The sequence below is a fragment of the Pseudopipra pipra genome, chromosome 6 (assembly GCF_036250125.1).
Source record: "Pseudopipra pipra isolate bDixPip1 chromosome 6, bDixPip1.hap1, whole genome shotgun sequence".
NCBI classification, from domain to species: Eukaryota; Metazoa; Chordata; class Aves; order Passeriformes; family Pipridae; genus Pseudopipra; species Pseudopipra pipra.
In genome coordinates, this window is record NC_087554.1 from 43,162,575 (window position 1) to 43,178,055 (window position 15,481).

Below are 15,481 nucleotides of genomic sequence, written 5' to 3' on the forward strand. Positions count from 1 at the left end.
CGCTCGGGGAACGGGACGCTGCCGGGCCGACGGCAGCAGAAAGCCGCCGGCCTCTTTGCTGGGCGGAGGCGGCGGGAGCGTGGGAGGTGAAGCCCGGCGGAGCGCTGCTGCCCGTGCCCGGGGCCGTGCCCGCTGCCGGGGCCGTGCGGACCGTGCCGGAGGCCGGGGCGCGGACCCGCGGTCTCTTTAAAAGCCGTGGCTGGGCGGGCGGGCGCGGCGCAGGGGGCGGCGGCGGCGGCGTGCGCGGGGCTCGGGCTGCTCCGGCACCGCGGCGCGCTCAGCCCTGCGCAGCTCCGCCCGCGGCTCTCACGGCTCGGCTCGGCACGGCCAGCCCAGCCCAGCCTAGCCTCGCCAGGACCCCCGCAGCCTCCGCGGCTGGGGCCACGCTGGAGCCCCCTGCCCCGCAGCGCAGGCGAGCCGCGAGTTGGCGCGGCGGCCGGCGCCCGCCCGGCTGCGGAGGTGAGAGGGGGCGGCGGGCGGGGGGCGGCTCGGCTTGGCACGGCTCGGCACGGCTCGGCGGGAGCTGCCCGCCCGGCGAGCGCTGGGCGCCGCCGCTCCGGAGCTCCGCGGGTGGGTTTCTCTGACCCTCCTCACGGCAACTGTTTGGGATCGTTTTCTCTCGCTCCCCGCTCCCGCTGCCCCGGCGGCGCTGGGCGCTGCCCGCCCGGGCGGAGTGGGCACGCGCCGAGCCCCCGGGACGCTCCAGCTCCTTTGGCCCGACTTTTTGGGAAATTGCAGTTTCCACGGCGGGGCTTTTTGGAGTGGAAAACTGGGCGGGGGGGGCTCTCGAAAAAGAAGACACTACGCTGAGCTACAGCAGGGAGACCCTTAGAGTGAGCCTGCTGTTTGACTAAAGCTTAAGGATTTGTTAAAAAAAAATGCTAACGAGGAAAGAAGACAGGCTGAAGATGAAAGTTTTTTTCTTTAATATTTTTTTCCTCTTCCAAGTCTTCGGATCTATTACGGTAGTGCCTTTCCTCCCCGCCTTCCATTTGTTTGTATTAATGATTTAGTAGCCGTCTTGCCTGAAAACTTCCACCGTGAGTGACTGCTGTGGGTTTTCAGGCAGTCAGTGACCTTAAAGGTTGGTTCAATGCTTTCTTCGTGCAAAATGTATGTGAAATAACCGCTGTGTTGGGCTTTTTTTCTTTTTTTCTTTTTTTTTTTTTACCAAAAAGAACCCAAACAAAACCACCATAAAATCCACCGGCTTTCTAATTTAAAAGAAAACATCATTCAGTCAGGGAGTGATGTAATTCTCCTACCTAAGGGCAGCGACTCTGGTGCTTTGCAGGTGACTTGTCTTTTGCCTACTCTTAAATTTATTTTGATGGCAATCTTATGTAGCTAGGAAGTAACATATTTAACGATGCTCTTTAAGAATGCATTTTGCTAAAATTGAGCACTTTCTATTTCAATTTTTTTTCCTTATTTCTCTCCACCCCCAAAGAAAACAATAAAAATGATTAGGCATGAGATCAGCCGCAGAAAAACCAAAGAATTGGGGAGGCAGAACTGGGGATAGAAACATTAAATCGTTTGTAAAAGGATACTCGCAGCTTTTTGTTTTTTCAAGCTCTTTTCCCACCTTTTTGTGGTCAAACTGTTCAACGCTTTGTTGCAAATAGTTTTCACAAATTATTTCTGTTTTTACTAAATATTATTCGTCCCTCCTGTATTTTTTACTGCCCGCAATTGTTCTGAGATAAGCACACAGCCCTCCTAAAAAGGTGAATATTGAAATGACCGCTCACCAATACCTGCTTATTGCATATTTTGAGGGGCTATTTTTTGAGGGGGTGAACTCTTAACCAGATTGGTGAAAAGTCTAAGAGAGATGTTGAGTAGGTGGGAGAAAATTTGATCACAAAAGATTCTCCTTGCTGTGATTATACAGTCAGTTATTAATTGTAACGTTAACCAGAAGGGTGTTACGTCTGTCACTGGTTTCAGTTAAAATGGTCATCAGTGTTAAGTTGGGCAAGTTTATCTAAGGGTTGGTAGTATTTTTGTGGGGAGGAGGTTGCAGAGATTGTTGCTCACGGTTTTGCGACTGAACGCACTTTATCAGCTGAACGAACTAGATTATTGTATGGACATAATTTTCCATTTCTCTATTGGTTTCTTTTTGGTATTTGGCACTTTTTTAAATGTTCATGACTCTCTAACTAAGTATCTGGTTTTTGGGAGTAGGGAGGTGCAGCTAGGGACACTGGAAGTTAGGGGATAATGTGAGCAACAGGACTGTATTTCTTTATTAAAAAAAGAAAAACAAACCCAGAGTTAGGAGGTGAGGATTCTCTTTCTGGAGCATTCGGGCACCTTCTGGTGGGGTATGTCTCTAGGCTTTTAATTATTTATTTCACTTTTGTCCTTTAAAAAATGAAGTAGAGCGAAACCAAAATGAAACAAAGTAAAATTAGACTAAGCGTTGAAAAATAAATAAATAAAGTAAGGGAACTGCTGGAAGCCCAATACTTGATTTCACCAACCTGGTGGTGATGGCTTCTCGATAGAAGCGATATCTGCCGATATCACCCCTGTTCCATGGCTGTAGCCTGGCCTCATTTTACGCTGCGTTTCCACTGAACATGTTGACGTGCTGCTGCTTATATAAGGAGAAGAACAAATTCAAGCAGATTAGTGCTTGGGATTTTGAGATCGGCTACCCAGATCGTGTTGTGCGTTTTTTTCCTTTCCTTGGGGGAGCTGATGGGGAAAGCTGGAGAATGACGGGAGGGGATGAAATCGGAATGTGTGGTTGGGAGAAGATGGGGGTGATGCGGGGAGCAGCTTATTCGCATAATGTCTGCGCTGCGTCCCTTTTTCTTTTCTTTTTATAAAACCCATTATCTCTAAAAACACATTATTCTTCAGCCCGGTCTAAAAAAAAAATAGTGGGAGGGGTTATCATAGCGAGGGGGTTTGGTATGGGAGTCATTAGACCCACTGCTGCAAAACCAAGATACAGAAATCCATCTGCACCAACATTTCGGGGGGAGGGAGGGCGTAGGGGGGGGGAAGGGATGGATTGTCTATCTTGGATTAGCGAAGTGGAGCTTTGTATTCTTCATTTTCTTCCCCATTTTCTGCTATTTTCCCCCATCCCCCCCCATCCGCACACCCGCTTTCCTCCTCCCAGCCCCCACACCCCCGAAGGTTTCTCATCCCTTGACGAGAAAATTCTGTGTTACATCCTGATGGCTCTGCGGCTTTTTTTTTAGTGCATCACAACAGTGGCACGATGACCTTTGCTTCATGCCACACAGATTTGGGTTCCCGATAGGACTGTGACCGCAGCTTGGGCACACTCATACACCCATGGTCATGTACCATGGATAGCCTATGATTTAATTCTGATTTTTGCATGTATGGCTTTGTGTATGCGTGTGGCTGATAAAAATTGGCAGAGGGTAAGGAACGCAGTAAATGCCAAAGGCACGTCCATCCATTTCGCCAGCCTCTCTCGCCGTTCCCTTTTCCTGGTCATTGTGTCACACATCATGAGATTTTGTGCTGGGGAGGGATGTGCCCTATGTGGATGGTAGGGGCCTGGGGGTTGAAGGGAGTGTATATGTACTGGGGAGGGAGGAATCGTGGGGGGGGGAAATGGATCTGACGATGCTAATAACATTATTTTGGTCAAATGAATGTCTGGTGATAATGATTCAGTGTAACCATCCGTGAAATACATGCTTGCGACACACTGGAATAAAGGTTACTCCAGGGAGCTCCATCAGAGCCAGGCATGCTCGGGGGAGTGAGCTGTCCCCTTGATGGGGGAAACAAAATTCATAAGCATCCCAGATCCCTTCCCTTTCCAACGCCTCCTTGCATGTCCGAGCTGGAGGGCATTGCGATCGAAAGAGGGGGTGGGCTGCACTGGAGCCAGGACGAAACAAAGCCTTCCCGCTTCATCCTCCTGTGCCATCCTCTCTTGCCCTCTTTGAGCTTAACTGTGCTGTTGATCCAGACGATACAGGAATATCGCCATTTCCATGCAGTCCCTGCCGGAGCCTGGAGGGTGGTGGATTGAGAGGCGGGGAAAAGCTCCTTGTGTTTCTGTTGTAGGATGTGCAGGAGAGCCATGGCTTTTCGTGTCTCAGTAGAGCAGGGAAAAGGCTGGGGTGGGGGAGCAAAGGGAGGTAGGAGTCTCTTATTGTATCCATTCTTCCTTCCTTCTTTCCGCACACTAGAACATGGGGAAGGGCCTGACAAGCCACAGCGAGTGGCTGCAGGTGGCCGGTGCGCAGGGATGAGGGAGCTGAGGCAGTGAGAGCGGGAGGCTTTTCTCTGCATTTCAGGAAGTCCAGGACCCTCTCTAAGGCTCAGAGACCTGCTCAGCACCCTCCTCCTCTGGCTGTGAAGGACCTTCTTGCTTGGTCACGGGCTGCTCGCACCCAGGCAGAGGGGAGCTGTGGGAGGAAGGTGCTCCTGTGGTTCTGCCAGCTGCGGCTTCTTATCTCCTCTGTGTGGCTGTGCCTGCTCTGAGGTCTCTGTGTTTCTGGATCTTTCCATGTCAAGAAGCAATAGCAAAAGTTGAATAAATAGATCTGTCCAGACCTATTGTTGTTTGCCTTTTGCTTTTCTCCTTTCTTTCTGACCTTGAGGTACAATGGTAAACTACAACCAGGAAGATGGGGGCAGGGGTGTGTCCAGTGCCCCACATAGTTGGTGTAGGTGATGTCTGGAGAGAGTCCCCTGCTCCCCTGGTTTATGGTCACCAAAGCAAATCTTGCCTCAGCTGCCCAGCTTTACCAGTAGTTACTTTTTGATCTCTTCCTGCCCTCCCTTTTACCCCAGTCACTTTGGAAATTATTGTTATGCTGCAGCTGCAGTGCTTGTAGGAATCATAGCGTCATAGAATAACCTGAATTGGAAGTCCAACTCCTGTCCTGCACAGGACAGCCCCAAGAATCACACCACATGGCTGAGGGCATTGTCCAAGCACTTCTTGAACTCTGGCAGCCTTGGTGCTGTGTCTGCTTCTCTGAGAAGCCTGTTCCAGTGCCCAACCATTGTTTCCTAATATCCAGCCTAAACCTCCCCTGACACAACTTCAGGCCATTTCCTCTGGTCCTATCACTTGTCACCACAGAGAAGAGATCAGTGTCTGCCCGTCTTCTTCCTCTCACATGGAAGTTGTAACTGCATGAGGTCTCCCCTCAATCTCCTCCAGGCTAAACAGACCAAATGCCCTCAGCTGCTTCTCATAAGGCTTCCCCTCTCGACCCTTCACCATCACTGTAAGCCTCCTTTGGATGCTCTCTTATAGCTTTGTATCTTTCTTATACTGGATTCTTATATGGCTGCTCTCAAACATGGTGGCCAGCTGAGCAACAGGCAGAGTGTGTTTGCAGGGCCTGCATGCCTGCTCCCTGCCTTTGGAGGCTGCCTCCCTGGTATTCTGCAGGGCAAAGGTGGGCCTTAGTTTTATAGTTCCTCCTCTTCCCTGGTGATTAAAGTACTGGTGTGTTCTTGTGGCACAGTGAGCCCGCTTTTATGAATTATTTGTTAGCAGGAACAGGAAAAGTTGGAAAAAGCATTATTGTAGGTACACTTCAATGATTACCATGTGAGTTTTGTAGCTCGCCATGTCTGTTGTGCTTCCTTGAGCTTTCACAGCCAATGGAGAAAAGGGAACATAGTGCTGGAACTTACTCCTGCCCCTGAATGTTTTGTATCCTTGAAGTGAGAGGGGAACGCAGTTCCTCCAGAGCATTCAGAGAATGAGGGGTGGGGCCAGGGGTAATTTGTGGTAGCAATAATAGTGGATTTTAAGTCCCTGTGCAAAAAGGAAATAATTATGCCTCTTCCCTCCCTTTCTTTCTTCCCTTTCTAAGCAAGTTACCAAGCCATCATGTGCAGGCAACTCTTACTGTTTTTGTATTAGAATTGTATTTAAACCTTCAACCTAGATAACACCTTCAGACTGCACATGATGGTTGAGCTCTTGTCTGGCTTATTCCTGGAAAGGGAGAGTTTAGTTCCCTGTTTGTTTTAGCAGCAGTGGTATTTCAGTGGACCTACTGAACTTTTTTGTTTTCTGCAACCTCCTCTGGGGCTCTTTAGTTTATTTTTCTTGAGAAGCAGAGTGTATTTTCCCCCCCTCGATCTGTTTTCCTTTGCCCCTTCCTTAGCTTTGTGCTCAGGGCACGTGCAGGTGGATGTCAGGATACTGGCTGAGCTGTGACATGCTGCATCAAGGATAAGGACACACAGTGATCTGTCCAAGAACAAACCGAAGGAGTTGCAAGCTTTATGATGACCAAACACCAGGATAAGAGATGACCTCCTATGATGATGCAAGAGACATGATGTTTAATTTAAAAACAAAATGCATCCAGTTTTATCTGCCCCTGCCCCCCACAAGCATGAAGATAAGACAGGCTTTATTTTGGGACTATGGCCAATGCAGCTGGGGCCAGAAATTACATGAATTTTGGTTAAACTTTGGAAATTTTTTGAAATTTTTATCAGCTCTCTTCTCCCCCTCATCCCCATCTTCTAGTTAATAGCAGTCTGTCAGTCTAGCAGAGTTGGTTCTTAATTCATACAGCAAGTGGTGAGAAAGATATTTTGCATTTTGGAAACCAAGATGCCAGAGGAATTGGGAGAATCTTGAAACCAGTACACTACATAATCTTGATCTAGATTGTTTGCTTTTTCTTTCCTTTGGTTTCTCCTCACTTGGGCATAGACAAAGATAATTCATGTGTATAAAGGACTCTGAGAATCAGAGAGGATGTTTTGACTTCTCACCACTGTCCAAACAGCCAGACCAAGACATGTTTGTAGAAAGGCAGCACAAAGAAGTGAGAAGTTTGTTCTTCCTTTCTACTTGTTGCAGGCAGTGGATGAGCTTTCCCTTTTCCTTTTTCCCTTTTCCTTCTCCCTTTCTTCTCTTCCTCTCCTCTTCCTTTTCATTTCCATGACTTTGGGTTGGGCTAGCCTGACTATGGTTTTACTGAAGTCTAGTAAGGATGAAGTGCAGTATCTCTCTAGTAACATGCTTGAAAAGTTGAGCAATAAGACTCCTAGTGGAAATATGCCAGTGATGTTGGAAGATCCTCTGTTCTTCCTTAAGGAAAGGTGAGAACGCAATTAGTCTTGTTGCCCTTCACAGAAAATGGTGCTCTCTGAGCACTGTGGACAGCTGTTGGGAACTGTATGCCACACAGCCAGCTTGGCAGAGTCCTCTGTCTGGGCTAAAGCCTTGAGCCTCTCAAGGCTCTGGGCTGCTGCTGGTGGATCTACTGAACTGTGCCACTGTGTGGCTTTTCAGAGGGTGGTGGAAGTTCACTTAGAGCTGTCAGTTCAGCTCTTTCTGAAATATGGTCCCTTGCTACGAGGTGGATTCATCTGCTTTGCTTCCCCATGTCTCAGAGCTTTCTCAGAACTTTCTTCTTGTTTCTTGCAGGCATGTGTCCGAGTTCTCTCCCAGGCATGCTCCCCTGCATGTTTTTTGTCTGCTGGTAGAAGGAGTGGGATGTTGGTAAGGGTATATCAGGGATTCGGGGGACTGTCAGCATACCTGTCATCTCTCAGCAGTGTGCTCAGCTCCTGTCCTTTCCAAATTCCTTTTCTCTGCCCTTGATGGTGAGGGACGGCTTATTTCAAACACAATCTGCTTGTGGCATACCTAGCCCTGCCGCTTGTCATCCATCACATCATGGGAACTAATTAACACTAGGAGCTTTGGATCCAGGGAATGACAGTGCTAGGATAGTAGACTCTTTCAATGTCTCTCTTCATAACTAGGGCAGCCCAGTCCAGGAGTTCATGGACTCTATTATCCCTTGCCAACTGCACCAACCCTGTAGTGAGGGTGCCTGTGTGTTTAGCAGGGAGGGTGCTTAAGACCTAGGCCTGCCTCAATAATGCCCTTGACAGTACTGCAGCATCCCCTGCATCCAAGTACCTCCCAGCAGCCGGATGAGAGCCAAGGAATGGGATAGAATAATAATTGATGAGGATGGGGGGAGGTATGATGTAAACCTTCTGAAGCTGCCGGTAGCATCTCCGCTGCCTTTGGGTATATATAGCTGTGCGTAGTTCCAGAATTTTTCTGTGAGTTTGACCCTGTGAGAATCCCCTGCTCATGGCAAAGCATACTGCCCTGTTTCCACTGTGCTTGCCGTGTCGATGGGGGTGTTGTCAGGGGAAACAGCGGTGCTCCCATGGGAATGGCAGGATTAAAGATGATGCCTCAGTCATTCTGTGAAGCTACATAGAGAGGACTTGCTCCCCTTCTCCCTCTACTTTCTGTTTTCCTGCTGTTGTGAACCACTTCTAAGAAGGGGAAGAGTTCCATGGGGATGGAAATGAAGGTGACTAAGCAAGAAGATCATGTTTGCTGGCAGCTGAAGGAGAATGAGGAAAGGAAGAACTTTTCAGTGGGGTAGCTGTCTAATGGGACTGACTGCATCTGCAGAGCAGGAAAATGCTGGCTTTGTTTCAGTCTGCTCTTGCATCCCATTTTTTTTTCCCAATAATGTGTTAATTAAACATTGATTTCAGGGGGAAAAGGAATCTGCTTGAACTGCAGGAACTAAATGGAGTGTGGAGGAATAGGATCTGGTGAGAGATGTGTGGAAGGGCCTTCTGTCAGCTGCCTTCATGACCAGTCATGGAGAGAAGCAAGGAAAGGGCTGGAGAAAAACCTGTTCATCTTCAGTTTAGAGTCCTTCACTTCTCTTAAGTGTGAATCTTGTTCCTTCTGTAACTGCACAGTTTTCAACTGATACGTGCTAAAGAATTACCAGGTAGTAATTATATTTCTCAGGTAGTAACTATACTTCTCACAAAATACTTAATTTTTATTAAAAAACAAAATAGAAGAGAGATTCTTTTCAAGGTGTTCAAGAGGCTTTCTGTTCAGTTTGTCACTCTTCTAATTTTCTACTCCTGTAGTTGTTGCACCTGTAAGTGAATTGAGTGAGTCATGGTGCAACTTAAGGCACCAGTCATAATGCTCTTGTTACTTGCAAATATGTAGTAGCACAACTGATCTTCATTTACTGCATGTGGATACATCAATCTCTGAACACAGATATAAGGTTGGGATGTGCACTTTTGACATCTTCTCTTCTGGTCCTCAGAGCACTGGCAGGTGAGACAAGATTATGATATCTCCCTCCCTTGCTTGGTTGAGCTCTCTTCTGTTCCTTAGACTGGAAGAGCCAATGTGAGGCTATGCTGCCCTCCTTTTGTTAGGGGTGTTAAGGATGCATAGAGAAAATAAGAGATCTTGCTTTAGTCTGAGATCTTACTTGGAATAAACCAGTCTGCTGATGTGAGCAATATATTCTTAATAGTATTAAACAGTTTGATTTGAATTCTTTTGACCACTGTGCTTTCTGTCTTCACTAGTTCTGGGAAATAATGGAGAGAATAACCTGTCTGACCTTTCTGAGCATTGCATAAGTCTGAATTAAAGTGATCTCACAAATATCTCGATCAGTTCATGCAATAAGTGAAATAACAGCATTGTCCTGAGAAGGAACCCATCCTAGCTGTTAATTCCTTTCTACACCATCTGCAATATCAATCTACAGAAGTATTTGCTGTAGCATCAGGACACATTTGAAAAGGAATATATTAAGCCACTGAGCAACTATTTTCTAGGAAGATTTTTGACCTGGTGATGTCTGGTCAAACTCACAGAATCACAGAATGGTTGAGGTTGGAAGGGACCTCTGGAGGTCATCTGATCGAACCCCCTGCTCAAGCAGGGCCACCTAGAAAAGGAGACTATGTCCAGATGACTTTTGAATATCTTCAAGGAGGGAGACTCCACAACTTCCCTGGGCAGCCTGTGCCAGGGCTTAGTTACTCTCACAATAGAAGTGTTTCCTGATGTTTCAGTTTGTACTCGTACCTCTGGTCCTGTCACTGAGCACCGCTGAAAAGAGCCTGGCTCTGTCATCTTTACACTCTGCCTTCAGGTAATTTTGTGCATTGATAAGACACCCCCTCCACCCCCACCCCAGACTCCCCCCTAGAGTCTTTTCTTCTCCAGGCTAAACAATCCTAGCTCTCCCAGCCTTTCCCTATATGACAGATGCTCATACTCTTCTTTGTGGCCCTTTGTAGTATTCCCCCCATTACATCTGCCTCTCTCTTGTACTGAGGGGCCCAGAACTGCACAGAGTACTCCACATTTGGCCTCACCATGCTGAGTAGAGGGGAAGGATCCTCTTCCTCAACCTGCTGACAACACTCCTTATGCAGCCCAAGACACCATTAGCTGCCTTTTGTGCAAAGGCATGTTGCTGGCTGATGTTCAGCCTGGTATCCACCAGGATCCCTGGTCCTGTTCTGCAAAGCTGCTTTTCAGCCAGGTGTCCTTCAGCACGTACTGATCCATGACCCATGAACTTCATTACAGGGGAATGGAGTGTCAGCAGAGCAGGCAGAGTGGTCCTTAAGTGTTAACTTAAGAAGCAGAAGTCTGGAGTTCTTTCCCAGAATGTGTTTAATCAGTTTTTCATAATAGTCATCACTTTTACCATTCATTGAAAACTCAAAATTACCATTTGTAAAGCATTATGAGATCCTTGAAAGGAAGGCTTTGTGTTTCTGAGAATAGAATAGAATAGTTCCAGTTGGAAGGGACCTACCGTGATCATCTAATCCAACTGCCTGACCACTTCAGGGCAGACCAAATGTTAAAGGATATTTTTAAGGCATTGTGCAACTGCCTCAGAGTCATAGAGCATTGACCACCGCTCTAGGAAGCCTGGTCCAGTGTTTGGTTGCCTTCTCTGTAAAGAAGTGTTGCCTAATATCTGGTCTGAACCTCACCTGATGCATCTTTGAATCATTCCTACATGTCCTGTCACTGAATACGAGGGAGAAGAGCTCAGCATCTCCCTCCAGTTCCCCTCCTCATGAAGCTGCAGAGAGCAGTGAGGTTGCCCCTCAACCCCCTTTTCTCGAAACCAAATAAACTCAAAAGTCCTTAGCCACCCCTCAAAGGACATATGTTCCAGCATTTCAGCAGCTTTGTTGTCCTTCTCTGGACATATTCAATTATCTTAACATGCTTCTTAACTTTTGGGAGAGAGAGATTCCAGTTTGTCTTTTTACTATGTCTGGTTACACTCTGTGATCTCTTTTGTAGACCGCAAAGAAAAGAAATTTTAAATTATTGATTGCTTTGATTTTTTGAAGGGGGACAAAGAGTGAGAATGTAGGAGTCCTGTGGTGGGACTAAGGCCAACCTCTGCAAGGGGACTCTAAATGCCTGCTATTGCACTGAAGTCTTGGAATTAAAATCTGCTGGTTTGTCTGGTCAGCTCATGCAGCACTTTCAAAGAGGGTATGATACAATATAATTTCAGGTATATGCATTCAAAATACCTGCTGCATATCTGGAAATCAAACGTTAGGACTTTATTGGGAAAATACCAAGAAACATATTGATCCTTGATCCTTGATGTAATTTCATAGAGATCATTAATCAAATACATATTGAGGGTATATCTAATACCAGTGGACCAAAAGGCATAATTTTGTGGAGCCAAGTCTGAAGGATTTAGCTTAATATAATTAGTTTTTTTTAATGTGTCCCTTGTCTTCCTTGTTGGTTGATATGACCTAGTTAATGAGTTGCTAGCAGCTCTGTTTGGTACTAGTCGGGTGATAGAGTGACATGGTGCCTGGGATGTTGCTGTACTCTTTTGGCAGCAGATTGTAATTTCATTGAATAAATGTATTTTATAAGGCTAGAGTGAGCTACTGCTTGTTTACTAATAGCGTATCAGTGTGCTGGATTTGCATGGCCAGGTTTTGGTAATGGGGGACTACAGGGGTGTTTTCTGTGAGAAGCTGCTGGAACCTTCCCCCATGTCTGACAGAGCCAATGACAGCTGGCTCCAAGACAGATTTGCTGCTGGACAAGGTTGAGCCAATTAGAAATGATGGTAACACCTCTGTGAAAACATATTCAAAAAGGGAAAAAAGTTTTTTCACAGAAGTGATTGTGGCCAGAACAAAGTGAGGATAGGTGAGAGAAACAGCTCTGCAGACACGAAGGTCAGTAAGAAGGAGAGGGAGGAGGTGGTGAAGATCATGGTGAAGGCAGACTGTCCCTTTGCAGCCTGTGGAGGTCAGTGGGGGTGAAGACACCCACCTGCAGCCTATGAAGGAGACCCACTGCCAGAGGAGGTGGGTGCCTGAAAGAAGGTTGTGACCCCGTGGGAAGTGTGCGCTAGAGCAGGCTCCTGGGAGGGACCCATGGACTCGTGGAGAGAGGAGCCCATGCTGGAGCAGGTTTACCGGCAGGACTTGTGACCCCGTGGAACCCCACGATGGAGCAGCCTGTGCTTGAAAGACTGCATCCCGTGGAAAGGGATCCACATTGGAGCAGTTCATGAAGAACTGTCACCTGTGGGAAGTACTGACACTGGAGAAGTTCATGGAGGACTGTCTCCCGTGGGAGGTCCCCCACGCTGGAGCAGGGTATGGACTCCGCTCCCTGAGGAGGAAGCAGCAGCAGAAACAACATGTGATGAACTGACTGTAACTCCCATTCCCCATCTCCCTGTGCCACTGGTGGGAGGATGTAGAGAATCGGGAATAATGTTAAGCCTGTGAAGGAGGGAAGGGTGTGGGGAAGGTGTTTTTAGGATTTGTTTTACTTCTCATTATCCTGCTCTGATTTTGATTGGTAATAAGTTCAGTTAATTTCCCCAAGTCGAGTCTGTTTTGCCCATGACAGTAATTGGTGAGTGATCTCTCCCAGTCCTTATCTCAACTCATGAGCCTTTCCTTATATTTTCTCTCCCCTGTCCAGTTGCGGAGAGGAGTGGTAGAGTAGCTTTAGTGAGTACCTGGCATCCAGCCAGGGCCAACCCACCACAATCAGGTAGAAATGCAGAGTGAAAAGGGAGTAGTGAATTGATAGGCTTTCGATAAGACAGTAACTCTTTTTAAGAAGTTTGCCTGAACACAGCAGTTCTTCTTTTCATGCTCTCTTTGTTGCCAATGTGTAACATGAGGCTGGAAGTTGATCTGCTTTCTTGGCACAACGTAGGTAATTTACCTATTAAACTAGAAAATGGTCTAAATTCAATAAGAAGAAATTTATTAACCACAAATGAAAAGTCCTGCCCTTGGGATGGTATAATCAAATGTCTATATGTAAAATGGGGGATAACAAGCCAGGCAACAGAACTGCAGGAAAGGATCTGGGAGGCACTACAGTGAGTCAGAGACTGAATGTGAGTCAACAGTGTGGTGATGTTGCAAAAAAGCAAATCTCATTTTAGGGTATATTTAACAGGAATGTCACATGTAGCACACAGGCAGTAGTTTCCTACTCTAGCAGCCACTGCTGAAGCCATAGCAGAGCACTGCATCCAGTGAGAGGAGGAAAAGCAAAAACAGTGGAAGGAGATGAGGAGAGAGCAGCCAGAGTGGCAAATGCCATCTGCAAGGAGAGGCTTGGTTGGGTTGCTTTAGACTAGAGAGAACATTGACAAGGGATGTGAAAAGCCATCCAATATTTAAAAGCTTGTTTTAAGACAGTGATTAATTGTTTTCTGTGTCTATGGGGGATAGGACAAGAAGTAATCAGCTTAACTTGTAGCAAGGAAGATGTGGAGGCAGGTGCTAGGAAAAGCTTTATGAGTATTTGGATAGTTAGGCAGGAAAACAGTTTTCTGAAAGAGATTGTAGTGCCCTCATCACAGGAAGTTTTAAGAGCAGATGAAACAGGAGACACCAAATTTTATCTAGGTTGTTTTATTTTAGTTTTGTCAAGTTCAGAAGGGGAACGGGCTGCCTGAACTCCTGACGTCTGGTCCCAGCAGCTCTTGCACTGCCTGAGAGGCAGGCTTCTCTGCTCACTGGCAGTTGTGGTGAGAGCTTGGGGAGGCAGAGCCAGGGCAAATCACTCCTTCTGCAAATTCCCCTGCAGCACCTTCCATGCCCCTGGCACGGTCCAGTTTTATGTCCCAGAAAGGCCTGAGGGAGCTTGTGTGTTCAGCAGCGTTACATTAGCATCCAGCACTCTAAGCCTTTCTATTTCTGCAGATAACAAGGAGCTTTCTGCATCCTTGTAACTAGGAATTGGAAGTTATTGGAGACTCTTGTCCTGGTTACTGATTAATTTACACTGGGAAGATTTGGAGAAATTTGGAGATGGAAAAGAAGGCTTACGCTTCTGCTTTCACCTATTAAAAACCTCTGCAGATTTGTATGGTGTGTCACAGTTACAGGATCATTTTTCTGTGCTCTTCCATCAAATGAAGTGGACAAGGACAAAGCATTTTTCTCTCTGCAACATCTTTTCTTCCAGTGTCCTAAAGCAGAGTAGTGTGGATTAGGCATTGGAGGAGGTGCATTTGCAGCCAGTGGATTTGAGAAGAGGGAGCCTAATGCCTGATTCAGTAAAGACGTACTTCTGTACTTGTGAAAGGGGCTCATGGCAGTTCCAGAGAGAAGGATGTTACTTGGGAGGGCTTTTCTTCCCTGAGAATTCAGCAAAACCTTTCGACTACTAGCAAGTAATCCAAGACATACTATGTGGCGTGTTACTGCTCTCTTTTGCTGAAGCTTAGATTTGTAGTAACAGCCTGCCTATGAGTTGGGCCTGTGAGTGAATTTCTGAGTATCTCCAGTGCAGAGAGCTGGTTCCCCTAGCAAACCTCAAAGAAGGAAAATTTTCCTTCTGGTTTAATAGAACATCCAGGATTAGATGCTTGTTGAAGTTGGACAGTGATATGCTTGGCCACAATGTGTGTGCACAGTTTATAATGTAACTGTTTTCCACCTTCTTACATAAACTTGTAACTGCAGGCTCTTGCCATTCTTCAGAGTGAGTGGAGGATGAAAATACTATCCTCTACTTCTTGGCACTAGAAATGAGTCAGGGTTGACACACACAAGTAGGAGGCAACAGTTTGTGTGTAGGAAGCTTGTTCCGTCCAAAGAAAATCTATAGGTTATATTCAGGGTGTTAGTCCTGCTGCACTGCAAGGCTGGTGTCTTCTTCTGAAAATGAGTTCACACACGCTCATCATTTGGAGCATGTGGAGAGCTCAACAGATCCAGGTCTCAAGGGATGACTGGGTGAAATGGTCAAAGGTAGGCTGGGATGTAATTATTTGTTTATGAAGCCCCATGTTGCTCAAAGTTATAATTGCTTAGGAACACTGCTGTGAAGTCAGGAGGGAAACATTCCAACCCAAGGAGATACTAAGATATAACCTAATTATTGTCATTATTTTTATCCCTGCCTATTGTGGTAGCACCTACACAATCCTTGTTCAAACTCAGGGCAAAAAATGTTCCTTGCCCCAAAGAGCTAGCAAGTTAAGGATGAGACAGGAGACAACAGATGGACACAGATAACTGGGGGAGTACAGAAAACCAGAGATTGGTCAGCAGGATGGGTGGTATGATAGCATGTTGACAGCTTAGCTGTTGTCAAACTTTCTGTAGGCATGTGGCAAAGAATTATAACAATAATTCA

General features: G+C 46.6%; 1 protein-coding gene across 27 annotated transcripts in view; it reads left to right on the forward strand.

Moving 5' to 3' along the window:
- The first annotated feature begins 286 nt into the window (after window positions 1-286).
- NRXN3 (neurexin 3) overlaps window positions 287-15,481 on the forward strand; it is a 996,746-nt gene continuing 981,551 nt past the window's right edge. For 7 of the 27 annotated variants that reach the window (XM_064658868.1, XM_064658856.1, XM_064658869.1 and 4 more), the window contains exon 1: window positions 290-459. The gene's annotated coding sequence lies outside the window, so the exon portion shown is untranslated. Of the gene's footprint in view, window positions 460-784; window positions 1,085-15,481 lie in introns of those variants that run through there. The other 20 variants (XM_064658870.1, XM_064658865.1, XM_064658866.1 and 17 more) reach the window with 6 other exon arrangements.